Below are 11,653 nucleotides of genomic sequence, written 5' to 3'. Positions count from 1 at the left end.
TATTTAATTAAAAGTTGTTAAGCTCTACTGAATAATGTGCCATGCAAGAATCTGCCATGCAGGAGCTATCAAGACATCATTACACAGCTAGCTACATTTGGCAAATACAGTCATCCAAAACAACTTTGGCAGAGTTTCAAACCTGTTAATCTTTAGATCCATTACCAGAGTTGCATATGCCAGTACATTTTACAAACATATCCCATTACAGTATATGTAACACATTTATATAGGTATGTACAGATCGCAATAAGTAGCTCAAATAACACAACATATGATTTTGCACACAGACAGGACAATACAAGTTTTAGAAAGGAAGGACATTCTAGGCAGAATAACTCACTTGAAAATCAAAATGAGACATGGAGAACTTTCCATCATAGTATCTTCAAGGCAATAGTGCAGGCAAAGGCTTGCATACAGGCCAGTCTCTTGCAATATTGCTCTGGTTTATTTTAGAGAAAAAGATTCTGCCACAAGAGATCCCCATTCTTATTAGAGCAGTCTACGTTCTCTTTTTACAGTTCCTTGGTTTTGGGTTCGAGGGTGGTTTTGTGCTGATCAGTACAAGGACAGACCCACCAGTGGTCTGTTCTGCTCTCCCAGGCGAGCACACAGGGAGTAGCTGGTGCCCTGAGGAGCTGCAGCTGGGATGGACTGGCACTTGCACAAACCACGTTAGGGATTAGAGAAGAGGCTGGTTGCTTCTCTGAGTGAGGGTTGGACAGGTTCTGGTTCTGGACATTAAAGGACCCATATTTGGTATTTGGACTGGAGGAGTTTTAAGGAGTTTCTCTAGTGTTGACACTGCCAATACAGAAGAGGAGGGAGAAATTTTTAACATAATAGTTTTAATTTGTATCTACAGTACACATATATGTCAGAAGGCACATACAATAGAGAAGAAAATTTATCTGTACCACTCCATATTTCAGCTTTCAACCCTGTCTTCTGGAATAAGGAAGCCTCCCAGATAGAGGCTTGAGCAAACTGATTTCCAGTACTTCCTTTGCTTCCTAGTATACCTTTGGGCATAACACTGAGACTAGGAATTGACAAAATTTGTTATTTATTTAACACATAATATAGCAAATGAAAAAGTCCAGCCAGATTATACACCGTTGTTTAAAAAAAAAAAAAAAAAGAAAGTGATGGTTTCTGTCCCGAAGAATCAACTGTCTAAAAGATAAGACCTACGTGAGCAGATAAGATCAACAAATAAATCAGACTGGGGCAGACAAGAGTAGGAAATGCAGGTACTTGGTTAAGGCTTGTCTGTGTTCAATCAGGAACACTTTCCACAGTTTTCCAATTACATAGCTTATGAGATCACAGATTTTTTTTCACTTTAAAAGGAAATACAATTTGTGCCTGGTGAACTTGCCCTTTCGGAAGTTCAGTCAATTTGAATACCGTTGCTTTATGCATCACACTTAAAGGAAGAGTGGTAGAAAAGGAGGAGGAGAGGAGTGCCTCAGAACACCTCCTGTCAGTCTCTGTCACTGAGGAGAGGCAAGAGTAGAGAACTTCAGGTTCAAGAGGCAATGTTGCATATTGATCTTTGTGGACATGCTCTGCTAACTGGTAAGGTCTGGGTTTCTTTTTTTAGCAGATTACCATGGCTTTTACCAAGCATAAATATAGCTGCACAAATAGTGAGAAGCTATTTTTGAACATTTCGGTCACTGCTAAATACAGAATTGCTAACCCAAGCATTCAGAAGTCATGATTCAGGTCCCCAGAATAAGGCGGCTGGCCTAAGTATGTGGATCCTTTTTTATTTGCTGTGTGTTTGTTTCGCTTAGTGAAACTTTAGAATATTTCTGGATCATGTCTTCAAGCACTTCCCTTCAAAACTGAATATAGAAATTTAATCTGAGTTTGTATTTGCCTCTAATTCACATGGCTCCTGGATCTGGGGCTTAAAAATTCTTCTTAGTGCTCTGAAACAAGTGGGAATCTTGGGAAACATAATAATTTTTTTCTTTTTTTTTTTCTTTTTTTTTTGTATCATTTTTTGTGTTAGCTCTTTGAAAACAGTCAAGAGACTTTCTTTGCTTATCTGCCAAAATGTATGTCATACTAGTAGATGAAATTTCTTTAATCAAAACCAGGAATGTCACCAGTGCATGGACAGACCAGCAGAGAACTGAAGCACCATTCACCTCCCACCTTCGCTTGTTTTCAGAGCTTTGATACAAGGGGAGCACAGTGCCTCACTGTAGAGGGGTGACGTTAGTCAACCCATGGCAGAACAGCAGCAACCTTTTGAGTGAGGCACTTGCTCACGCAGCATAAATACATCATCAGTGTCACACAGCACACAAATATCATGGCACAAATGTCAAATACTCTGAGGAATAATTGCAATAGGCATTAGCTTAAACTTGTTTGATGAATGTTTTGTAGAAGTAATTCCAATTTGTGACACATTTGGGAGGGTATTTTTTTTTGTTTTGCAATTTTAAAAGCTATTAATAGGCTGCTCACAAACAGAACGAGGATCTAACTTTGTCCAGTGAAATGAAAATAATATATTGCTTGTCTAGTTGTAACCTTAAGCCCAATATGATTTAGTACATCCTCAGCTCCTATTCTTCAGCAAATTTTAAACTTGGCCAATGTTGTTAGTGGCTGAGACTTCCTGCAAGAATCGTTTATTGTCCTCCTTCCCTTGAAAAGATCCATTTTTAAGCAATCAGTGTCATAAGAGCTGGTGACTGTTTCATTTCTAAGAGCACTTGAAAATATATTTTTGTGGGTGAAGCATCCTTTATTCACTATTGTATTTTTCCTGGAAACACCTCAAAACCAAATTCATACACAGTGAATATATTGGCCTTTTCAGTAGTACAGATGAGCAAGCTTCCTTTCTATAAAGTATTTTTAGTATCCTTTCCTGTTTCAAGACTTTCAACTAGTCTTTGATGAAAATTAACAAACTTCTCCTAGCATCACCATATCTGATTATTGATTCAGTAGGCATCCACGGAATACCCGTTCTATCTTCTGCTTGCTGTTGTGAATTCCATCTTTTGCCTTACAGGAGCATCCTTTTGCCTAAATAAATTAACTAACTGTATTTCTGTAAAAATACTGTAATAATGCCAAGTTATTTTTGTTTGTAGCTCTCAAAGATGGTTTTATGTCTGTTTTACCCTCCTTCCTGCTTAAAAGCTTTAGAGCCTGCTTGATACCACTTATGAGGGAACAAATAGTCCGACAGGGAAGGGCATGGGCAGGGCTTGCACCACCCTGACCCGTTCCTGCTTGTTGAGCGAGCTAGGCAGCCCAAGTCAGAGGTTACACCTTCCCTAAACAAGTGCAACTGGAATACTTCTCCAGCTGTATTACACAGCTCGGGGAGAAGAACCAGAGTCCCTGAAAAATTTCTTCTTGGTTTTCTTCCTGCGGCTGAGTGTTGATCTCCAACCAAGAGGCAAAGCACCTCCCCGGTCACATTGTTTGTACCTTTACCCTTGCAGATAGCATGCAGCATGCAGCAGGGTTGACTCACACCGCAATAACCTGAAAGTCAAGTCAGTATGGGCCATGCACTCTGCTACTGCCTATGGAGGTGAGCGGATGGAGCGCTCGGGCAAGGGAGAGACAAGCAGAAGCTCTGCAGTGCAACTCCCCTTCGGGCTCACGGCAGGTCAGGACTCGGCAGAGCAGGAGCAAGGAGACCTGCAGCAAAAATGAGGTGGCCTAGGATATGTCCAGCCTTCTGCTATGACCTCATCCTCCTGCGAAGCCACAGGGATTTCTTACCAGGTCACTGAGCTGAATTTGCAAGTCTTTGATTTTGCAAATATTTTCTTTAAGGATAAGCCCTTGTAAACGCAGATTAAATGCATAGCTACATACCCTTGCAAAGACGTTCAGAGACACTGAACATTGCAATTCCCTCTGTGCTTTTGCATTTAATGCAGAAAATGCAAAACAAGCCAGCTTGGTTTAAAGACCTTGAACTAGACTGAAAAATGTTAATATTCATTATCTTTCTTACATGGATGAGGGTTAGAGGTTTGGAAAAATTTCTTCCCTTATCTAGTGCTTTAAGGAAATATAAACCTTGAATATCAAGGCTTGCTGTTGGCGCTAAGGAGAAATCCAGGCTTTTGTTTACAGACAAGGAGTCTGGGTACTGCTCTGGCAGTGTATTTGGCAGATTGGGAGCACCAGCTGGATGAGCATTCAACAGCTAAACTGTGCAGCCTTTTCCTTAGACAGTTCCTTGCACTTGGGAAAAAAAAAAACAAAAAAAAAACCAAAAAAACAACTGCATCTTTCTGGCACTGAAACTGGGTTTATTTTATTGATCAGAATACACTTATTTTTCCTACTGGTATGCACAATAAATGAGATTTTCAGAGTAAGCTAATGATGGGTGTCCATGAGGTAAGCCAGCAGCAAGTCTATTATTATACTGGTAAAAAATGCAGGCTTTATTATAGTTTTATGCTGCAATGGGAAGAGATTCAATTATGCTCATAAGCACTGCTGAAGCTGTATTTATAGTTCTGACAGTTTTTCCTAAGATAAATACACTAAGAAAACCTTTTTTCAGCTGGGCAGATCATACAGAAATTAAAATCACGCTGAGTGAGAATGCTTTGGAACAAAGCGCCATGTAATCCAAGCACATGGAAGCAGAAAAATCAAGCAATATACAGAGATGAGAAGCACGGTTCATAAATGCATCGTAATAATAGACATAAATTAAACTTCGATTAGTTATTTTTTAAGACGGACTTCTTATTTTAAAAAAAATCAGCTAAATTCAGTGCAGAAAACCATTGCTAAATGAATACTTAAACCACGTTAGTATAAGGCTCAAGTTCCACTAGAAAGGCAGTACCTACAACATCCTCTTGGTTTTGCTCTGCCATCCTTTCTATATCTGCTGTATATAACTATGGTTACTAACAAAACCTACCGTTAAATATCACATCTGGATGTATCCTGTCATGGCTGTAATTGTATTCATCTAAGGATATTTCTTAGTTCTCCCCACTCATATTATACAACAGCAATGTTATATTTCTAAATTAAAATGTTTAAAAAAGGCAGTTAGAAAACCTAACAGACTTGCTTTGTAACATCATGTAAGTAAGCTGGATGATTCTTTATGTAGATCTGAATATGGACACTGTACATTTAAACAGTATCTTTCTGATTATTTTTATACGCGAATAGCCACATTTTCCTAATCAGCTTCTAGGACTCTGGCGACCAATATGAGCACATTTGTTTTATGCTGAATCTTCATGTTTATACATGAACATAAGGCTCTCTGGATGTCAAGCTAGTAATCAGATTCACTTCTGGTTTGCACTAAAATTTGAAAATAATATCATATGGAGAAAACTTGTCAGTGTACTTTAGACCAAAATGCTGATGACCAAATAGGAAAGGCATTCAATGGCATATTTAAAAGGCTGGTTGCTTTCCCGAGCAGAAATCTTTTAAATTCATATAAGGATCATTTGACCTTACAGTTCACAGGAAACTAGACTCTGATGATAGCCCCACAAGCTGTGACTGTGACACCTACATCTTGTGGCTTTCTAGGAGACTCATACTTACTGCACTACATCAGAGAGTAATTTTGACAGCTCTGCCTTTACCCTCTTTAGACAAATGATGAGGCAGGCAAACATTCCTTTCTGAAGTCTCTGTGAGCTAGTTACTTCAGAGAGAGAGACATCTACTCACCGTTAAATGCCACGCTCTGGTTGGCAGGATGTTGTGGATACAAGAAGAAGATTTAGAATAGCTGTAATAAACATAGCATGACATGTAATTCTGAAAAATATTGGTAATAGAAATTGATTTTAGGTACTTGCCACATCAAACATGCTTACAGGCTATTTTCAAATACAGGCAGTGCGCTAATTAAAATATATCAGAAAGCTCAGCCAAGGTGCAGTGCCATGAATGGGGAACCGCACATAGCCAATTCATGTCTTGGTTGGGCAAACCTCACACAGCGAAAACAACTACTGAAATCAGAGGAGTCTAAGACTTTCAGAATCTGACTTTGTACAAATGAGTAAGAGTGTCACATTCACTTTTTGTGGAGCAGTAAAGCTGACCACATCCAAATAATGACAAGCTTGGTTTATTTGACATGTAAAATGCAATGGTTTATAATTTATACACTTTCTGTATCAGGATTTTGCATCACTTGAAGTACAAAAGCAAAAGGCATTGTTAATGCAATTGTTCTTTAGAAGTTTCTTAAAACAATTAACCTACAGTCCGAATACAAAATTTACAAAAAAGGCAATATGGTCAGCCTAGTTGTAAAAGTTCATTAGTAAGGAATGACACAACTTTGAAAAGGAGGAGAAAAAGGACCTGCAATTGTTCTTTATTCAAATTCAATAATTTAAGAAACTGCAATTTCTTACAAAAAAAAATATACCAAAAGTTTGTGGTGCTGTGTGCTTTTAAACAGTTATATTTCCTAATGAACTTTCTGTGTTAGAGATTGGTTGTAATTCAAAAGTGTTGATGAGATTAATCACAGAATGGTTGAGGTGGAAAGGTTTCTCTGGAGATCACCTCATCCCAACCCTCTGCTTAAAGTAGGGTAAGCAGGAGCAGGTTGCTCAGGGCCACAACCAGTTGAGTTTTTAATATCTCCAAGGATGGACACTCCACAACCTCTCTGAGCAACCTAGGCCATTGTTTGACCACCCTCATGGTAAGGAAAGTTTTTCTCATGTTTAAACAGAATTTCCTGTGGTTTAGATTGTTCCCATAGCCTCTTGTCCTTTCACTGGACACCACTGGGAAGAGCCTGGCTCCATCTTCTTTCCTCGTGACCATCAAGTATTTACACACATTGGTAAGATCCTTCCTGAGCCTTCTCTTCTGCAGTCCCAGCTCTCTCAGTCTCTCCTCAGACCTCAGATGCTCCATACACTTCATTATCTTTGTGGTCCTTCACTGAACTCACTCCAGCATGTCCATGACTCTCTTGTAGTGAGGAGCCCAGAACTCAGCTGTCATTTGGAGGTGTTCTATAAAAGTGTAAATACTACATTTTAATGCAAGAATTTAAACTTAAGTATTATTCTTGAAATTTTAAATCCTGATAAGAATAGCCATCCTATTCTTATACTGTCCTTAACTCTCCCTTTAGACATATAGTATACATTAGAGTCATCTTAGAGATGACTTATAGAATACATATCTTCTCATTCTCTGAGTAGTCATCTATGCCTTATGGAGACCATGAAAGACCACCTCAGACAGATGGGCTATAGCTCAAATGTCCATCTAAAAAGTTAGTGTCCATCTAAAGAGTTAGTTAGAAGATAAATAATTCTGTGATCTCATCTCAGGCAGGTTACAGTTATGCAACATGGGATAAAGTTTTGTAATTGACCCATACCAAATGCTTCCAACAGGTGAACAGCCAAGCTCTAGTCAGCAGTCCTTCTCCAGTACTACTGAGAGAATAATGTGTGCTCATCCTGTTGAAAACTGGGTGCTGAATCTGCAGATAAGCATTTTTTTTTCCCTACCTCTGTATGTTGCAACATCCCTGCACTGTTAGAAAGTTGGCCTTTTAACAGAGTTCAGTACATTTTATGTTAGTGCCTTAACATCTAGACTAAGTAGCAGGGCTAATTGACTGGTGTATCTGCTGAAATTAAGGCCAAAGAAAATTTATCTCCTAGACTTCAGACTATCTATAGGTAAACAGCAGAAAGAGGGCTCAAACATGCCATAGCATTAAGCCTGTAAGAGGGGAGGAACGGGGCAATGACAGATTCTCAGCTTCAACAAGGTCATCCTGTTCTCCACCAACACACTATCTCATTCTATTTTCCCTGGATAAAAACAAGAACTAACAAGATTTTGACACTTTTATTTGTATTTCTAATTATCACCACAGCTGAGAGCAACTGCTGAGGAACTGAATGGCTTCAGAGTGCAATTTAGAGTTAAAATAGCTACTCTTAAAAAACAAACCTGTTGTATCCTCCCAAAGATGCCGATAGCAACCATCTTTTAAAAAAGGAGCATTTTGAAAAGCATTCACAGTGATAAGAAAAGCAGAATAATGTTACAGGTTATGTTTGGGTTACATAATCTTTTAATATCTTAATTGGTTAAAAATCAGTGACGTCACTCTGTTTTTCATCTCAGGCAAAACACAGTCATGGTATCAGTGATATCATTGCCATACACTGATGAGACTAACTGTCTCATAAAGATGATAGGAACTTTTATCTTCATCTTTTAAACCAAAACAATATAAACACCTAATGTCATCTTGCCTTAGGCTGAGATGAATTTTCACATGGATTACCTATGTGTGCATGGTTATATCAGCAAACAATTCTTTTCAGATGCTCTTTACTTGACCTATTTTGATGCCATTTCACTGGTGTTTTTCTAATTTTGATTTGTAGGAAAAAAAAAGAAGGAAAACAATCCATATTTTTTTTTCCTTAGGAATGAAAGAACATGAATGGGATTCCAAATTGTTAAATGTATTTTGTCCAAATTTTGACAAAATCCTTTCTTGGATGGAGTCTGAATCTGGAAAGTATTGGTTCATTGTGAAGATTTTTGGAAAATTATGAGCCTAGGAAAAAAAGCAAAATGATGCACCCTCTCAGACTTTCACTAAGGCCGTTGCTATGGTAATAAAAAATACTTACATTACAATAACATCTGACAATATTTTTCAAATTTTCCCAAAATTTATTTTCCTTTTTCAAAAACGTCATGGTTACATGGGTAAATCTAAATCACATTAGCCAACATAGTAAAAGTAGATTGTATTTCATTTATCTGTAGCATATTTTCCCCTCAACAACTGAAAAAGAAGGAACTGTTATGCCATGTGTGGCATAATAGGATTACCAGGGGTATAGAAAACTCCATAGGGCATCCAACGGCAAAGGCAAAACTTTTTCAAATCACCCACAGAGGTAGTTCTGCTGGTTCTGTGTAGCTTCTGCAACTGTGATGGATGCATGGAGCATTATTCAGGCAAATGGGGGAGAGAAAGGTGTAACAGGGGTAAGATTTGTGCTCACTGCAACTATAAACTTCTGTAAAGCTCCCTAAGAAGATTCTGCAGCCACATAAAAAAAACCTCCCAAAACTATCTGATTTCTTGTCTTTGTACCTGAAACATTTCTTCTGAAATAATTTTATCCCTCAAATTCCATGGTAAATGTTAATACTTCATCTCTATAGGGGAGCTGGTTAAATAATTTAGTTTTTTGTTTTGGCTAATATGTAGTCTAATTCAAAAGATGAAACACATACATGCCACTCCTGAACTATTACAGTTGTGAATTTAAAGATGAAAATATGTGAAATCTGAAGTCAGAAGTTGCTTCAGTAACTTTGGTCATGGTTCAGACAGCTTGGTGTTGCTTTCAATTCTGACTCATGTTATTTGAACCTATATCCATCCTTAGGAGAGGACAAAATGTAGAGTATTTGAAGGCAGGTTTCAGAAAGGCGATGACCATAAATATGTTTGATACAGCATCATGTTTTACTCAGAAATGCATAAAGGCCATCTGAATATATTCTGAAACTCTTACAGAGAGCCTGCGTATGTTAGTATGTTATGGATCTTACAAATGACAGTTGAGATCACTGGGATTATTAATTTTCTTTTATTTAATCCATCTCCTATGCTTCTGGGATAATAAGGATGCTTAGATCATCCACTTTACATGCTACTTGTTCTCCTCAGTCCCAGACAGAGGCGTCCCTAAACAACTTTAGAATTTCCCGGCTAATGAGATGAGCAGAGAGCTGCTTAAGCTGGCAAGAGAAAAAGTCAGAGGAAAAGAGCTCAGAAACCTGTTTCAGTCAAGCAAACCAAGAGGCATAATACCTTGCCTTACAATTTATCTCCTGCGCAACAACCAATATATATTTATAATGCACATGGAGATCCTGGGGATCTCTCACCTCAGAGGAAGGTACTAAGTAGGGCGATCAAATCCTGTGTGATACCTGCAGATCTGTGCCGCTCTGATTCTTTGCAGAAGAATGTGCGAACTACAATACACAAAATGGATAGGGAAAAAAGACTTTTTAAAATCCTATAGAACATACAAGTTCTGCTTGGTTGAAGGTGTCTGGGAAGGGGAAAGAAAAGAAGGAAAAATGGGGGAAGGAGATCTTAAGTTTTGCTGTCCAGGTTTTCATAGCTCTTCCTGAGATTCCTTATGGTTCTCCATTAATTTTGTCTAGGAAGGTTTCAGAAGTAGTGTCATTCATAACTAACATCCATGACTCCTTCTGAATTACCTCATAGAGATGCTAAATGCATGCAGGCTACCTCTCCTGTAGCTGCTCAGCAGAGAATGTCACACAGATCTCAGCTGCCTAATACAAGGGTCATAAACTGGATTCCTCAGCTGGCTGTAGCTGCAGAGGCTGCTGCTGCCAGGAAAGCAGATTAGCTCACCTCACTCAACAGTTATTTCAAGTACTGTGTGCTATGTTTCCTAGCATGGATGTGTCTTAAAATAAGCATCAGTACCTGTGAACAAGAGGAAATGCAAAACAATTATAATGACAGAGACCAATAAGACCCAAATGAGAACGAAAAACTCTGAATGCATTGAAATAATGTCAAGTGGCAGGCGATTATCTCTGTAGAATGTTTTATACTGTAGGAACTGTGCAGGTATTTAGAAGGATTAAAATAGTTACGTTCACAATGAAGTAACAGCTTTTTTTTTTTTACCTTATGAAATGGATGGAAATGAAAGTGTAAGATAAAGCCTGAAACAATGCAGAATTTGAGACAACTGGGAATCATAGAATGAGCTACTATCCTGCTATCTCCAGTTAGGGGTGCGTTGTGGCAAGTGGAGAATATCTTAATTCCCATTGCTCTTCACCAGAACCAAGCCATCAACAGAATTACATCATGAAGCTCACCTCCTGAAGCTGTGGGTGCTAAATTATTCCAGATGATTCAGAGTAGAAGGAGGAAATGGATCCTATAAACATTTATATAGATGAGTAACTGTTCTCCTGCAGTTGTCCCATTGATTTCAGCATCCATATTATATAAGCAAACTGATGTGTATATAAAAGTTTGCAGGGATTAACATTAATGAAGATTAAAATTTTCTCATGGCTGCTTATAACTCCATACAGCTGATGCAACAGACAGAAACTGCTAAAGGAATATGCCAGCTACTCTGCTTTTCTGTGACTTTATACAATGAGGTGTTGGAAGGAGGAGAGATGGACAGGAGCTGTAGAAGATATCCCTAGGCAGGGAAGTTTGATATAGATCTCACAGCTGTTTTCTGCTGGGATAACACAGCTGCTGTAAGGCAGATATAGAAAGAATCTAAGATCTAAGCCAGATATTTTAAAACATACAGTCTGGAACTTTTTTTTTTTTCTTTTTTGCTTTCTGGGCTGATGAAAATAAATAGCATCACTTTAAAACTTTTAATATAAGCAAGTGTTCAAACTTGCAAAATGCTTGAAAGAATGGAGATTGGCATGCAATGATGCACTAAATTACACTGTGAGGCACACACAGAAAAGAGACGGATAAGCTCTGCGTCTACAAACATGGTTCACAGGATGGGTCCCAATTCTTCAATGGAGGTCCTTTGAACATGAAATGACTATA

Source organism: Chlamydotis macqueenii, chromosome 3 (assembly GCF_036417535.1).
Source record: "Chlamydotis macqueenii isolate bChlMac1 chromosome 3, bChlMac1.mat, whole genome shotgun sequence".
NCBI classification, from domain to species: domain Eukaryota; kingdom Metazoa; phylum Chordata; class Aves; order Otidiformes; family Otididae; genus Chlamydotis; species Chlamydotis macqueenii.
This window is presented reverse-complemented; position numbering follows the sequence as displayed.